We start from the raw sequence: 15,819 nt of genomic DNA, 5'->3' as shown, positions 1-15,819 counted from the left end.
ACAACCCAACAGCATGGATTTAAAGGCATGCCCACAGCACTGTTTTTGTTGTTGTTGTTGTTATTTATTTATTTATTTTTTTGCTCAAACACAATAGTCCCGGTAAAAACGAACGAAGACCCCAAAGTCATCTTCACCCTAGGCCCATTGATAAGTTCACAACAACTCTCACCCAAAATGAAATATTTTTCCTCAACTTTGGATTTTGGAGCATTCACCTCCCAATGAATGACCGGATCACTTAATTTTGTGCTTCCTACCTCCTCAACTCAAGTTGCCAACATCAACCTGAAAAACCCTTGTTTTTGTCTTTAGCAAAAAGTACTGAAAAATTAAAACAAATAGAAGAGAGAGAGAAAGAGAGAGAGAGAGAGAAAGAAAGAGAGATGTGTTGTTTTCTCTTGGGCTTAGAATTTCACTCTCAACAGCTCCACCCATCACCCCAGCCCCAAACCAATGCATTTATTCTTATTCTACCCAAGTAAGGAACAAACAGAACCCTCCCTCTGAAAGCTGCTTGGTTTTTACAGAGGGACTACTCCTACCCCAGGGGAGTATACCCCTGCTCCAGAGAAGCCATTATAAAATTAACTGGCGATAAAACCAACCACAGGGGGATTGTGGGGCATTTATCTGTTTCAAATGCCTTGTTGTTTTGTCCATCTGGTTGCATTTAGTCCAGAGGTATAATTTTCAGTGCTGCTCTTTTCTGGTAGACCATACAATTAAGGTATTTGAAAAACAAACAGCTCCTAACCACTGCACGGTGAGGAGCTAGTTTAGCAATCTGTGACCCATTTTCCCTGAGCAAACATAGTTCTATATCCAATGTAGTCATCAGGCAAGAACTGAAAGTCAGGAATTATTATTTAATATAATAATGTAAACTCTGCTGGTGCTCCTCAAAGAAAAGAAAAAGGAGCAGTAAAGAAAGCCAAGAGAAGTGGGGCTGTTAAAGAAACTGTATATATTTTGCATCTCAGCTATCCTTAGAATCTTCTTAGGCTACATATGTATGGCTGGAAATTGCAGAAATTAAAGGCTTTAAGTGATGGTAGCATCATACTGGCTGACATGGTGGGGTTAGGGAAGAGAAATTGGCTGGATCACATTTAAGAGAAGCATGGCTTTCTGTTTCTGAAAACTGAGGTATAGCCATGCATAACCATATGAGTAAATCGGTCTCCATTATCTGAGCAAAATGACTGACACCATGATCACCTCTGTGCCCTTGTACTTCCACTTGGCTCATGAGACTAAATTTACTGTTAATAACACATTCATCCAAATAAATGTCACACTTCTGTGTTGCCTGGAAAGCTCTTGTATTTTGTTCTGGGCATGCTGTGGCTCAAGACACAAATACAAAAGTGCCACTCACAACTCATTCATTCCTGGTATTTGGTTCTGAATGTCTTCCTTCTGCCCGCAAATCAAATCTCACTCAAGAGAGAGGAAGATATTCCATCAGCAAGAAAACACAGAGGCATTTGCTTCAAAGTTTGAAGACCCTTTGGAAAATAAGAGACCTTGAAAATGTTTTCAGTCATGGTTATTGTCCCTCGGGACAGAGCTCCAAGAAATCTGAACCAGAATTTAGGCACAGAAGAAGCAGGATCTTGTGGTGATGTCTTCACACACAGAGTGGGTCATTTCCACAAAATCCTGGCCATTCTCCCTTCAATCTTTCCCTTGCCCTAGAAAGAACCCATCATTCTGACACACCTGTCAAGACAAAAAAGACAAGTTTGTATCCAGGCGCCTCTTCAGTGACAGAAATGGGGAGGACCCACTGGCTGTAAGAAATCTTCCACACTAGAAAGGCATATGGGCCAACAGGAGGCTGGCACTTCACTTCTGAAGACCAGTAAATGTTTGTATGAGGTGTGTGGGTGCAACCCTAATCCTGGATCAGATATTTAGAATCAGGACTGCATTATGGGATAGAGGTAGTGGCACAGTGGCTCAATGAGTACTTAGGATATTTGGTTTGAGCTCGAGTCCCCCGTGCTTTCATCTTCCTGCTAATGCATCCTGGAGACAACAATGATAACTCAAGAGATGGGGCCTCTGCTACCAATGTAAGAGGTCCAGAGGGAGTGCCTGACTCCTGGCTTTGGGCTGCCCAAGACAAGGCTGTGTGGTATTTGGAAGAGACTGTCTCTCTCTCTCTCTCTCTCTCTCTCTCTCTCTCACACACACACACACACACACGTACACACACACACATACATATGCGCTCATGCACACACACATTCACAAATCAATTGTTTAGCATCAAAAATCATATGAAGGAAGAACAAACTTTCCCAGAAGAGCCTAAAAATCTAGAATGGACTTCTCTTTCCTGCCATATCTATTGTGTGTGGCTTAAGGATGTGCACCAAACACGCAGTGCAAAAGTCCCTCAACCTTTTCACCTAACACTTTCCCAGGTACTGTGCAACTTCTCTCCCACTCGCCAGCGATAGCTTGCTTCCTTTCCTTAAGCACAGAGACAGTCCCAGAGGCCCCTCCCTTCCTTCTAACCACCTGTGCAGCTGAGCTCCTCACACCCCTCAGCCAGCTGCTGAGTGAAGTCACAAGGTATTTTGGTCCCTGTGACAGAGGTGTGAATGTCAGCTTCCATCCAGCTCTGATGAGATCATGTGTGTGAATGTTCTTGGCAAATTATAAAGCTCTGATCAGATGAATGCAACTGGTAGTCACTTTACAATTATGTGGCTTAGGGTTCATGCCTAAGCATGCACAGCAGGCATGCTGCAGGGGAAGGGTCAGTTTCCGCACTGACAACAGAGCCATTTCCTAGATCTGTCTTTTATGGGGTGAATTGAGAGCAAGAGCTCAGGATACAATGGAAAGCTTGATGATTCGTTGATCATCTCCAGTAGAAAAATGCTAAAGATTGTGTTCAGTTCCCATAGGGGCATCAAAGTCAATAAAAATGAGGGCAGGGGTGAGCATGCGGCCTCATAGTTGAGATGTCCATATCCTATATCAGAGTGCCTGGATTTCGTACTCAGCTTTTACTACAAACTTCAGCTTCCTGTTTGTTGAGAAGCAGATTTACAGAGAGAAGGAGAGATAGAGAAAAATTGTGCATCTACTGGTTTGCTCCTTAAATGGCTTCAATGGCAGGAGCTGAGCCAATCTAAAGTCAGGAACCTCTTCTGGGTCTCCCACGTGGTCACAGGTGCCAAGGACTTGAGCGATACTTCATTACTTGAAAGTGAAGCAGCCAGGACATTGACCAGTACCCAAATGGAATGTGATGCTTGTAGGCAGAGGATTAGCTTGTTAAGCCACGATACAGAGTTTCTAGCTTCCTGTTAATGCTGCAGTGATGTATCAAGTAATTAGGTTCCTGCCACCCTGGATTGAGATCCCTGCTCTCAGCTTTGGCAGGGTCCAGTCCCAGCTATTGCCAGCATTTTGGGAATGAATCTGCAGATTGTGGCTTCGCCTTCTTTTCCCCTTTCCCACAACTCTATCTCACTACTTTAAAGTAACTGAAAAGTCAGATATACTCTTTAAAGTAGTGAGATAGAGTTGTAGTAGGAAATATATACATAGATTTATATATAAATATATAAACCAATACACACACACACATATATATATATATATATGAATGTATGTAGAGGATCACAACTTCATGAATCCTCTCCATTGCCTGAGTTCACAAGTATTCACACTCTACAATGACAACACCACACAGATGACAGTGTTTCTGAATGCAGCTGAAAAGTCCCTATTAACTAATAACACCACAGCCACTGTAATGTCACTGTGCAGCATGTTACTCAGGTGTGCTGCTAATGCTGTCCTGCCAGTCATAAGAAAGCTCAGTCTACTGCTATTTATAGAGCCTAGTAATTAATGGTGATGATAAATGACCACACACATCTGGTAACTGCATTTATTGATTACTCCAGAATGTATTCCTTCTATGTATGAAAAAGTACACTATGAAACAACCAGCCTTGTTGCTTGGCAGCAACCCTGTGTTTCCCAAGGTTGTTATTTGTGTCCAGAGGTCACACTGTGCAACTGTGTTTTGTCGTCTGGCTTTCAGTAACTACATGCTCCGCTGTTCACACAACACAAAGTCGGCAAGTGATACATTTCTCAGAATGTGTCCCTGTCATTAAGGAACCTGGGATAGCATGCTTGGAATTCCTACCGGTCATTTCACAAGTTGTGTCTAGGATGATTACGTGAAGGGAATATTTAAGTGCTAAGAATGTAGTTCAGGAAAAATGAGAAAATGTGAAAGGCATGATACTTGCCTCCTCTAATCCACCAGAAATGTACCTGCCCTGGCCTGCACAGATGGAAATTCAGAGTGCCAATTACCAAATGGTCTCCTTGTGGCTGGTCTCTTCCTGAGCTAATCAGTCCTCTACTTTATCAAGAAAATAATACCTTTTAATGACTAATCTGATCATGAACCTCCCTGCTTAAAAGCTTTCTCATGTTCCTATTGCCTAGGCCCAAATCCCAGCCATTTCCTAAGAGCACAGACCCCAGCCCCCCCCCCCCATCCCAACTTGGTGCTCCCATTCTCACTCAGTTCTTCCCAACTCTTACTCACATCTTTGCATGCTTTCCTGGTTTCCTATGCAGTTATGCTTATTCATATATCCTCCAGAATACAGTCTTTGAAAATTGCCAGAGTGCATGTATAGCCACTGTATTTCTCCCCATAAAACTCCTTTTCAAATTTTAGAACCCAATGGAGATACTGCCTGTTCTGTAGCTCCTTCTCTCATTACATCTGATATTTCCATGTTTCTGTTTAATCTTTCCTTTAGAATGGTTCTATCACAGCTTTCCTGAGAATTAATCAGCATGGGACCTTGAACCATCCCCCCGAAAGGAATCTATGCTTTTGTGGACCCCACAGGGCCAGTAAGCTAGAAGAATTAGAATGACCTTTTCCCATGATTTCAGTAATTAAAGAGTTGCATGAATTATTACAGAAAATGGGAAAACCTTGTAAGTTTTATAAATTCTACCCATTTCTCCTCCCTGAACCTCTTTGCTCTTTGGCTCCCACAGTTCCTATTTTCCATCTCGTCCTGAGTGATCTCATGAACAATCATTTGGAGGATACTGTAGCATAACTCCCAATGTGCCAGAGAGAGAGAGAGAGAAGCCTTCATGGTTTCCCAGAGTGCATTTGATAGTGAGATACATATATCCTCATTCTCTCTACCAGTAATGTTCTACATTCTCAACCCAAGTATAGCAGGGCTTCTCAGAGTTGTAAAGAGAATGAAGTGAAATCTTGATTAATCCAAAAATGAGAACTTCACTAAGACTTCATTAGCAAAGAGTAAGGGAAACAGCGGTATTGGAAAAAAAAAACTGAAATGAAGAAAATATAATCACATTGCTTGTTGTTTGGGGCTCAGTCTAAGGATAAGGCATTGGTAGGTTGACACAAAGTGCCATTACGTAATCTGGTAGTATCAAGGGACACTTTGGGTAATGGAGACAGCAGGAGCCATCACTCAAACTATGGAAGTGCTGGTCCCCATGGAGGTGGAGGGATGCACTTGTGCCTTGACTCAGATTTTTAAACAAGGTGCTTCCAGGGCTCTATAACCCATAGGGCCCATTGAGTTCTGTCAAACAAATGATGGAAAGTAAGCAACCACAGTTATGGGAGTTGAAGGGTTGATACCAAAGAGCTTTCCCATGCGGAGCAGGGATGATGGCTTCTTATCTAATTTTACTGAAAGGATAACATAGGACCATAGGGACAAGTTCAGCCAGCTTTGAGGCTATCCAACTTAAAGTGCTAATGAAAAGAGCTCAAGAGAAAACACACATATATGCCACTCATATGTAGGTGCAAATCATTTTAATTTTTTTAAAGCAAACATCATGAAAAGAATGATAAGGTTAAGGAAAAGTAAAGAGAAGCGCAGAAAGAAATTTTTCGAATAGGAACTCGAGATTGCTTAGTGTCCAAGCAAAAAAAAAAAAAAAAAAGGTGGCAGTGTGGCACAGAACTAAATTCCAAACTGGAGAAAAATAATGACTTTTCCAGAATCAATTCAATATGTACCTCCATCACTTCAGCCCTTACAGCTGAGAGCTATCTCTTGACCATCTTTCCTTGTATTCCATTGGTAGGAAACTGGCCATCAGACCCCTCAATGGATGCTTTTCTCACTCTGCCAGTGGACTTTGCTAATTAGCTTAGAACATTTTGTGAGGAACTCTGAGTTTTGCATCCACTGCATATGACATTGCTGGTAGATTAGAGAGAGTATGCCATGGCTCTCAACCCTAAGTAACTACAGCCAGTGTTTGTGATTCATAGCACCCCACAGGGAAGGTAAAGGGAGTAAAAGCCATCATGTGGAAACGCTCAGTAATTAGGCAATGCCACTTAACGAGCAGAATGATGAACCAGACCGGAAAGGTAGAAAAATTCTTCCTAAGAAGGTAGCTGTTCTTACAGCAGAAGGTTGGTTTTGCAGTCACCCCCATTATAGTTCTACCAATGATTCTACGGAAAAGAAATACCACATGTCTTCCTCATCCCTCCTGCTGAGAGAGCATAGAATTGACATCAGGTAAAACACATTATCATCTCAATCTAAACAGCCATGCAGGGTCTCAGATTTCATGGCTTTCCACAAACTGGCGAGTATCAAATAAGAGTGACACTTTTGTACCAAGGACTGCCAGTATTGTCAACAACCATCAGAAGCTAGGAAGAGGTATGGAAATACCCATCCATAGAACATTCAGTGAGAGCAAGGCCCAGCCACTACTTTGATTCGGAATTTCTTGTCTTTAGAACAGTGAGAGAATACATTTCTGGTGTTTGCACATCACCCACTTTGTGATAATTTGTTGCAGCAATCCTAGGAACTCAACAAAACCCCTTTGTTCCCCCTGCTTTCAGGAAAATTCCTTTATCAGAATGGGGGTTAATGGCAGTGAACTCCACCCTGGGAGAAGCAATGCAGACACCTGCAAGTAAATGAGTTGAATCAAGAACCAGCATAAGGCCAGGAGGAAATCTCTGCTGGAAATTCCATCCTTGGCAAGATATTCAGGTCATTGTGTGCTTTATGAACCCTGAATTCACTCCATAAAACCTGTATTGCTGATGGTCCAGTCCCAGCTCAGCAAATTAGTGAAGGAAAGGCAAGGGTAGATAGATATAAATAATATTTACTGAGAGCAGAGCATCTGCCAGACACAGGTCTGCATGATTTGCTTGTGACCTCTCATCTAATTCTCCCTACGTTATCTTAGGTACTGGTGAAGAGGACTGGATTAAAATGCTACCTTAAAGAAGTTAATTAACTTGCTTAGGGTTGCTCAGCTGCTAAATGGTAGAACCAGGATTTGACTTCAGGCAACCCCTGAATAATTACTGTTAAGTTCAGAGACCAGGGGATCTAGAGGTTTCCCAATCCACCCTGGTGTCCAATTAGAAATAGCCTCCATTATGTGCTGGGAAGATGGTGACCCAATAGTGGGAAACTTACTACCCTGCCTGACAGCCCTGCTGTTCTGGAAAGATCTGAGTGGGAGGTCTCAACTCAAATGCCTTCAGGAATCAGGGACAGAATTAGTGAGGGATATAGGAAGGCATAACCACTGGAAGCCAGAGAGAACTGGCCATCTGGAGGTGTTTATAATAAACCTCAGGGAAACAAAGCAAGGAGGGAAAGAAAGGAGCAGCCATACTGAGCCCCAGTGCCTGACCATTCTAGGTGACAGCTTGAGGTGATTTTGATTGTTAATTTGGTTTTATTTGTATCCCCCCCTTCAACCATCATAATTTCTAATTTATCCTCTAAACATTTTGGTTTATGGCAGTTGTTTTGTGTGGCCATTTTACCAGAATTATTTGGCAGAAGTTCCGCACCGTTCTGGAAGGTAGACTATTGAAGAGATAGAGTTTGGGGGTGGAGGGAGGAAGATTATGAGCATAAACGCAGAGAGAGGTGAGAAAAATCACCTGTGACTTAGATAGTCACAGCTTATTGAAGCCCATGGGGCCTCTTCATAAAGTAAGTTTGAGCATCATCATGTGGCATCACTGGTTAAGCAGCCTCTTACCATACCAGCACCCCCTATCAGGGAACCAGCTCAAGATCCAGTACTCTGCTTCCAATTCAGCTCTCTACTGATGCACTCAGGAAGACAGAAGACAATTCAAGTACTTGAGTGTCTGGGCTACCTATGACAGAGGCTAGACTGGCTATTGTCTTCAGCCTGGCCCAAACTTATCTTTTGAGGCCTTTGGGGGAGTGAATCAGTAGATAGGAAAACTCTCTCTCTCCTCTCACATCTCTGTCTCTGTCTCTCTCTGTCCTGCTTCTCCATATCCTTTTCTCTCTGTGTAGCTCTGCTTTTCAAAGAGTTAAATTTTTAAAAATAAGAAGCTGGCCTGAAATTGCTAGGCCTAGAGTGGAGGTGGGGTGTGAAAAATTAAGATTGAATTTCCTGACGAATCAGGATAAGAACTGGTTAATGTAGAGAAAGTGAGATGTAGTACTTCTTTCACTTTTGATTCTGTAGATTCAGGTTGAAGCCCAAAATGGAGAGTCATGAAAGTAGACCTGAGTGTGAATATCTTATATTTGGCCCATAATTGGGCATCAGCAATATTGGTTCAGGAGAACAATTCTGTCCATGGGATAAGGGTACCAAACACCACAGAGATGACCAAGATGATTCAGCATCATCTCTGTGCCATCCACAACCCACCTTTTCTGGTCAGGACACCTGTGGCCACTCACATCCTCCAGTCAGTCCTCAGGGCTACAGGCACTGCCTGATCTTCTCCTCTTAAGTTAAACCCAGCATTGTCATGATGAAGACTATGGTGAGGTCAGCAAAAGAAACTTTACCTTGGCACCTTTGGAACTCCTGATCAGGACGGGGACCGCCCTTGTCAGGATGGACAGCAGTGATGATGAGGAGGAGAGGGCTCTGCTTCTTTCTGAGATAGGCTAAGCACATTTCATGTTCACCAGGTGCTTTCACCTAGGTATGGAATGAACTTCATAGAATGATAGATTCAACCTCTGCTTTACAGTGCTTAGGGGCAAAATGGAGTCTTGGCACCTAAGAAGAAGAGTTTTGAGTCTTCACTCACAGTTTCCAACTTCATGGCTCTGTCTGTCCCCTTCCCCCTAGAATCATATAGATCCCAGCATATCTTATATAAATAAATAAAATACGGTGCTTATTTTTTTGTGAAGAGAAGGATGAAAATCATGAAACATCCTGCACAGGAAAATTAAGTTTCAGGAAGCCCAGAAAACAACCTTGGTGGAAAGCCTTTAGAGTGTTATGCATGCTCTTTTTGCCAGAAGTTTCGTTTGGCTAATACTACAGTTATATTGGGCCCTGGACCCTGAACGCAGTTAAAGAGAAAAAGCAAGCCTGTCCAAAACTCCCAGAGTCCAGAGTGGCTGGAAATTGATGGAGATTTGACAGATAAGTTAACCCACAGCTGGCCTCCCCAAACTAAACACCAGCATAGATTCATTTGCCACCAGGGATGGTATCATATAGGCAAAAGGCTTCTTAAATAGTCCATCAAAATTGTCAATCATTTCTTCACTCTCCAAACTTATAGTTCTCTTTTCTGTAAATTGTATCGCTATAGTTTTCCCTTAGTCCTTTAAGGACCAATAATTACTTGGATTCAATTGAAAACAGCATGGCATGTTCCCCACCGGGGAGGAAGGAATGCTGGGGTTCACAAAATAAGCCCGGTGTCTGCTTTGACTCTTTGATATAAGGCTCATCTCTGCTTTAGTGGAGAGACCAGAACTCAGTGGTGCTGTGTATGTCCACTTCTGATGTTGCAATTCTACAACTCAACTGTCCTTTTGGTTTACAGGAACCCATGCTCTTTTCATAGTCCTGTCCAGACCAAAGATCCAAGAGAAATTAATGAAAAGCAACCAACCCCAAGGAGTGATCCATTTAGAGAGCTCATGAACAGCCTTAAAATTTTTTTTCATAGGTCATGGTCAATCACAATTGTGGAACAGATTTTTCTAGAACTATGTTTCCTGTCAGAAGGATTTCATTTTCCTAGTAGGGTAAAGCAATAGTCCCCAATTCCCAGAGCAAACCCTTAATGAAACATGATCTGGGCCCAGCAGGAAGCCATCATGAGGCTCAAACCAAATGAAATCTAGCGAAGAAAATGAGGCAAAATTATATGGGCAAAATTTATATCTTCTACTACTACTTATGTCTGTCATAAAGATTCAGTTGATGGTTGTAACTTATCATATGTGCTCCAGAGAGGGAATACCACAAGAGCCCAAATCCATGATTTCGCTCAACCACCAAGCGCCAGCTATAAACCAAGACACCCTTGTTCAGCATGATCGTTCCTCAGAGTGAGCAGCAATTCCCAGGGAGAAACATTACATGTGAGTGCGCTAACTGTGCAGCTCGGGGTTTATTGGGCTCTCGTTCAGATTCAGTACCATGGACCCCTAGTGGATAGATGCATGTGATCATAATTTTCTCTAGCAAGACTGATTTTCCATTTCTTGTTGTAGTAAGAAATGTTCCATGTAAGTAAGAAAGGTCGAGGTCAAAGGTCATATGTTAGTCACCATTTTACTTCTCATAGCCTAGTAACGCCATTGAACAGGTACTTCATGACTAAGTAAATGAATATGTGTGGATAGTTCATTGTATGTGGGGAACCCCCACCCCCTCCACTACACACACAGCCCTCTATTCAGCATGGGCCAGCCTCTGCTATGTATTCCAAGTAAGGGACAAAACAGCAACATCACACATATAAACACAATGAGACAGCTGTAATGTCCTATCCACCCACCTTCACCCAGACTGGGCACTTTATCCTTGGGGGATGGGAGGAAAGTCTCTGTGAAATGCATCTGCTTCTCCACACTGCCCTTCTCATTGGTAAGACTTGGACTCTGGGTATCTTCTCCATGGGAGGCAGTCTCATCCCTTAAAGACTGAATGAAATGCAGGAAGGATAAAGTCATGGTGGCATCAGACCTCTGTGAGAAGGATCAAAGAGAAATGAGAAACCTTTGGAGGCTGCAGTATTGTCTAGCCCAGCTCTTGTGATTTAGGATACAATTCCAGTCATTGGAAATGTAGACTTGCTGTAGCTGAACATGGTAGGAGATAACTGGATAAGGTGCTTGGTGCCAGAATGTTGAGGGAAAACTCTGGAAGAGAACGGAGTTGTATACCCAAACCACAAACTCATAGCAACTTACACAGTGGTAGACAGGAGTCTAAAGTTAGATGACATATGTCCAAGTATGCCTTATCTGTTTCCAATTTATGTTTGTTGTCCTACTGCACTAACTTTCTTAGCTTTGTCTTGCATGTCTTTTTGCAAAGTAAGCTAAAAGGAGTTATATTGAATTCCACTGTAGATGCTAAGTTCCTTCATGGTTGCGGAATGGTGAGACACATCTTAATACATAATTGCTTCAGGAAGTGACCAACAAGAGTTAGCCTCTATTTTACTGACCTTCCCACTTCACTCAGCAAACAATTTCCATTCCACCAGAGAATGCAAGGTGCTCTTTGAAAATCAAATGCTTGGATGTGAGCAGGTTGGGACAGAAACTTCCTCCAGCCTCAGGTAGTAAGGAGAAAAGGATTCAACATGGTTCTCACATCATTTGCTTGATAGGTCAGTTGGATTTTTGTCATCTCTGTCACATGTGTCAGGAAGCTGCCAGGTATCCAGGCAGGTTAAGGTCTATGGAAAATGCTGGAATTTTTATCCTCTGTATTCATGGGACATTGGTAGGAAGTAGAACTTGTGTGCATGCAGAATAATTCAAAAGAGCTTGCTCTAGGAGTTCGTTTTGTTCCTTGTATGATATGCACATATAGCTACTGTTTTAATATTTCTTAATGCTTCTTATCTCACAATAAACCATTTGACAGCAAAAATAAGTAAAAAATAAGAGTGGTAAATTTAATGAAAAAATTTGGTGTTCATTTTGCATTTCTCGGGAACACTGAGAGTGAATAGGTAACTTGAGCAAAGTGTCAATGTCTGCCACCCACCCAGGGGAATGGAGTGATGTCACTGTTCCTGTACAAAGCAGATGACACAAATCTGCAGGAATCACTGGCATCACTCTTAATTGTTAGTGGTTCTTTTTGGTGCTCTTATCCATGGGATTTTGGTATGTACAGCTGTAGCCCGTCACAAATCATTGGATGTGTCCTGAGTTTTCACTTATATTAAATGGCTCTTACAAATGACTTTGTCCACTTTTCTTCTCGCACATATATGAAAAAGCAGTGAAGGTGAACCATTAGGTGTTGCATGTATTAACAGAGGGAGAATGGGACCAATACTAAATGAAGCCAGTTTTATATAAATGCCATGGATGTTTCTCACACAAAGTCAGCCACAAGTAAACCAATCATGATTCTTTTCATTCTGTTTAAGCTGGAATATCTGACATGGTTTTAAACCGCAGCTAATTCAATCTAAAGAGCACAATATTGGAGATAAAATTACAATGATTATAGGAATTCATATATGTGGAAAATGTCATGATAAGAAGTAATGTGATTCTAAAAAGTCAGTGCAGTAGAAATACACTTGAAATTGGTTGTAATGCAGTTTACTTTGCAATTCTGTCAAACAGATTTTGATGTTCCAACATTTAAGATAATAGCTGTAGCTAAAAACGTAAAAATATAATGATGGGGAGACATTTAAAATGATACATTTAAATTAAAGTAAGGCGATCCATTTACTTAATGCAAGGTGGTATCCAGGAATGGAAAAAAAAAAACAGAAAGATCCTAGTAGAAAAAATAGTAGCAGCTGAATAAAATGTAGAGTTTAGTTGGCAATAATGTTTTCTTGTTTGTGTCATGTGTACTTTCATGACCTGAGGTAATGACAATGTTGGAAACAGAGGCAGAGGCTGTGGAGAGACGACTGTCTCTGCTGTCTTTGCAACTGCCCCTCATGTTTAACAGTGTTTAATATCAAACATCTACTCAAGCCAGTATCTGTAAGGGAATATTTTTAGGAATCTCTTTCAACAGATAACTTCAAGTTCAAAATGTTAAAAAAAGATCTATTTTTATTGCAAAGTCAAATATACAGAGAGGAGGAGAGACAGAAAAGAAGATCTTGCATCCAATGATTCATTCCCCAAGTGATCTCAACAGCTGGAGCTGAGCTATCTAAAGCCAAGAGCCAAGAGCTCTTCCAGGTCTCCCATGCGAACACAGGGTTCCAAGGCTTTGGGCCATCTTCAACTGCTTTCCCAGGCCACAAGCAGGGAGCTGGATGGGAAGCAGGAGCTGCTGGGATCAGAACTGGCATGCATATAGGATCTTGGCATGTTCAAGGTGAGGACTTTGGCTGTTAGGCTATCGTGCTGGGTCCTCAAGTTCAAATTTTTGTGACCAAGTTGATTAATTGAAAATAAGGCTTACATTCTTGCTTTTGTGAATTTGGTTTGGGAAATATTTGATGTACTGTAGAATTACTTTGGAAATTCTGTTAGTAAGGTCTCTAAAGTTCAGGTGGTGTTGACTCAAAAAGCATTAAAATATTGAAATATTTATTTATTGAAATATTACATGATTGGAAAGCAAAACACCAGATTTTGGAATTTTTACTGAATTGTAGTTCTTGACTACAAAAACTGAATAGAAAGACATCTGAAATCGGCCTCTATTCTCTCACATGTATAAAAATCTACTCCAATGGAGTAAAAGGTGAGATCTGAATCTTTGAAACCACTAAAATAAAACTTAGGAAAAAATCTTCATGACATTAGTCACAATAGCCAGGAAATGCAAGCAACCAAGTATCCCTCCACTGATGAATGGCCGAACACAATGTGCCCATTGTACAATGGAATATTGATGAAGTTTTATCATTTGCAACAACATGAATGGAACTAGAGGCCATTATGTTAAATGAAGAAAGCCAAGCATAGACAAGTATCACATGATCTCACTCTCACACAGAGTTTGAAAAGTAAGTGATCTCAAAGAAGATAAAACTATGTTGATGATGAACAGATGCTGAGAAAGAGAGAGGGGGTAAGGGGGAGGGGGTGATAGGGAGAGATTAACTGACAGGTACTAATTTACAGCAAGCTAGCAGTAAGAAGGCCTAGGGTTCCATGCACAGCAGGGTGACTAGGTAATGTTAATGAACTGCATATTTCTCTTTAAAATAAAAATGGAAGATATGATTTTGGATGTTTGCACTTTGAGGAATGTTAAATATTTGGAGATATAAATATGTTTATCTTGATTGGACATTGCACAATGTATACATATATTAAAACATCACCTATGCCAAACAACACATAGCACATATATACACACACGTGTCATTTATGTTTTTTTTTCAACAAAATAAGTAGATGGGGATGTGAGAACTGATCAAATGAGAAAGAAGAGGAAAGAGCAAGGGAAAATTTTCCAAAATATTTGTGGCATTTTACTTTAAAAATAATTCTTGGTTTATCTATAATATAAATGTATCTGCTAAAATCAACAGCTATAGTAACAACGAGAACAGTGAGTTCCATCTCAGTTCATGTGTTTGATAAACTTCTAAGTTCCTTTCTTTGTTACATGCTGAAACTAAAACCAATTAAAAATTCTGAACTTACTGTTGAGGAACTCCAATCCCTACTATCATATTCTTTGATCCTGGAGAAGTTCTTGTTTTGTTTTTAAGATTTATTTATTTTTGTATACTAAAATTGAGATACCAAGGAAGCAGTTACAGGATGTGGTTAAGAACTTGCATTTTCTAACAGTTGGTCACTCGATACCATGTTAATTAACTTCAAGATATTGTTAAGTTCGATGTTTTTTCCTATTGTTGAAGTTGTGTAGTTACATCTCATTGGAGGAGATAATATTCTATCAGCTCTACTTTTCAGACTAAGGATGGTCTCCCAATGAAACTGTTGAATTTATCTGAACAATAAGATGCTGGACACTCCTCATTGTCCATACCCACAATGAAGGAATCATGACTGCATATGATCTGTACTACTGTAACAATATGGAGGAATTCAATATGGGGGGAGAGCTTGGGGTGGGGCTGGTGGAATCCAGAGCCTATGAAACTGTGTCATAAAATGATATAAATTTTTTTAAAAAGAAATGAAAAAAAAAGATTTTTAAAAATTTTTATTGGAAAAGTAGATCAGATTTATGGAGAGAAGGAGAGACAGACAGAAAGATCTCCCATCTGGTGATTCGCTCCCCAAATAGCTACAACTGCTAGAGCTGAGCTGATTCAAAGCCAAGAGCCAAGAAAAGCTTCTTCCAGGTCTCTCACACAGATACAGTGTCCCAAGATACTGGACCATCCTCTACTGCTTGCCCAGGCCACAAGCAGGGAGCTAGACAAGTAGAGCAGCCTTACATGAATCACTGCCTATATGGGATTCTGGTGCTTGCGAGTAAGAACCATCACACCGGGCCAATCCTGGAGAAGTTCTTTAGCTGTTGTGAAATCCATGTCTCCATTTCTGTCTCAGAAACATTTCAGTTCCAGGTTACTCTGTGACAGAGCTCTAAGTGTGAACACACATTGATAACGTCCAAATTGTTAGACAAAAGCTGTAGTTTCATCATTCCACTAAGTGTCAGGGCAGATTTGTGGACTGAGTGCTTAACGTGTCTTAATGGAGCCAGTATTTTTGCCAAATTTCTCTTTATCATCTGATCGAAGTGCTTCCCCTCTCTGAACCTCAACTCTGGAAAAAGAGGGATCTAAGACTGGCAGCATCAGAGGAATAGATCCAC

The sequence above is a fragment of the Ochotona curzoniae genome, unplaced genomic scaffold (genome assembly GCF_017591425.1).
Source record: "Ochotona curzoniae isolate NIBS_2020 unplaced genomic scaffold, NIBS_Ocur_1.0 contig_4514, whole genome shotgun sequence".
NCBI classification, from domain to species: Eukaryota; Metazoa; Chordata; class Mammalia; order Lagomorpha; family Ochotonidae; genus Ochotona; species Ochotona curzoniae.
Note: the sequence above shows the minus strand (reverse complement) of the source record.